This window comes from Stegastes partitus, unplaced genomic scaffold (assembly GCF_000690725.1).
Source record: "Stegastes partitus isolate 25-593 unplaced genomic scaffold, Stegastes_partitus-1.0.2 Scaffold35, whole genome shotgun sequence".
NCBI lineage: Eukaryota > Metazoa > Chordata > Actinopteri > Pomacentridae > Stegastes > Stegastes partitus.
This window is the reverse complement of record NW_007577766.1, coordinates 1,117,539-1,119,603: the sequence shown is the minus strand read 5'-3', so window position 1 is coordinate 1,119,603 and position 2,065 is coordinate 1,117,539.

Here is a 2,065-nt window from a genome sequence, read left to right as displayed (position 1 = left end):
GTCCCCTGCCTTCGCCCTAAGTCAGCTGGGATAGACTCCAGCCCCCTGCGACCCTCGTGAGGATTAAAAGGTGTATAGATAATTGATGGTATGTGTTGGGCTTAACTTATTTTTGGGTTAGCAAAAAAGACAGCAGTCCAAGGAAGAGTTACACACTTGAAACATCACTGCCAAACCAAAACTTGCAGCTAATTCTGCACTGTCTGAATTCTGTACTTTTAATTTATCAAAACTGTGTTGAGGAACCTCTGAAGATTATTAAAACAAAATCTGTTTGAGGACAACTCTGTATGCTCACTGGCAATCTTCCACATAATCAACAGGATAAACAAGCTCCACGGAAAGATACCAGATGGACGAGAGAGAGAAAAAAAAACATCTCAGAAGAAAGCCTGTGGTTAACTATGCAAACTTGACTATGACGATATACAACATAAACGTTGGCAACAATAAGCTGTTCTGTATAATCTTGGAAATGGGTTCTCTCTGTTAATGAAATTGCATTTAATGCTTTCTGTGAGAGTGACACAAACACTGTATTTGCAAACACAATATGGTGAATTTGCTCAACAAACAGTGGATTTTTTTTCTTGATATGCAATCTGTTGTGTTGATGATTTTTATAGTTGTTTTTTTTTGCTTTGATTTCTAATGACTAAAAGACAGATGTTGAACAAAATGAGGAAAGGGCCAGTTTGTTGAAAAGTGGTGGATAGTTATGCAGTGCTGTAGCGCAGACAATTAAAATATAACCTTAATTAATTTTACCATGCTGTGTAGGGTCAGTCTCTAACAGAAAAAAAATGATCTCTGCTTTTGCACGTTTGATTTAAATAATTACTCACTGTATTTTCTTTTCTCTCTCAGATGTTTTATTAAATGCTAATATAGTTGAAATAGTAGTAGTATAGTTGCTACTTGAGTGTAGAGGAAGCTGTGTTACAAAAACTGGACAGCTTTAGCCGCTTGCTTCACATCATTTCATATTATTTTTTGTAAACTTTGTACTTTTTCACAGTATTTAATCAATAGACTTTGTTCCTAGCAGCTAATGTCAGATGACCAGAAATGTAGAAACTCTGGCTTGGATGTTAAGGGGCGGGGGGTAAGGTGTGAAAATATGAAAATATCCTTCCAAAATCCTCCTGTGACTTGCCAGGAAGTTGTATATCACTGGCTCACCGTAACTGTGTTGGAGTACTTCCACGAAAGCAATCCCACAGCTCTCAGGCTCTATGTGGGATGCATGTAAAGAAGCAAAGAAGGAAAAAATTCAAATAAAGTGAATTTATTCCAGTAGGGTATGGCTTGACAATATAAAGGATGGACTGGACAGAAAATGTAATCAAAACAAAAGCCTGGACCTGGCAGCATTTGGCAAAAGTTAAACCATCTCCTAATGGAGGTGAGGCTCATCAAACTGCCTGCTGTCATTTGGCTCCGTTTGCCATCATCTTGTAGTCTTTGCAGCATCAATCAGTGAACTCATGTGTTTCACTTTAGACAGCAGGGTGCCAAACCTTGGACTGGCTGCATTATTCAAAACAGTACACCTGAATGAAAGACCCCTTTTTAGCCTCTTAAAAGAACCTAATCTAATCCCGCCTAATTTCTCTCCCTCTTTGGCTCACTTACAAACTCTTTTAGTAGAACAAATAGCCATTTTCAAGAAATAACTGCCAGTAGATAATTATATATCATAAGCATTTATTCCCTTTAAGCAAAAAATATACAGATATGCCAGACCAGATGCAGGGACATCACTCAAATTAAAGTTCTTATCAAATTAACAAAATACTGTTTTAAAACAGTGAATATGACATATTTCCAGATCAAATAAAATCAGTTAATCTCCATTCACAGTTCCTAGATCAAGCAGAAACACATCTGCCTACGCACACACACACACACACACACACACACACACACACACAGCAGACCATGCTTAATTAGTTATTTCCGTAGGTAGTGGGGAGCTAAATGCCAACCATCCGTCAGTGGTCTACAGTGTGAAACTCTCTCCCCTAACCTCCCATCTCTGCTCTTCTCTCATTTTTATTCTCTT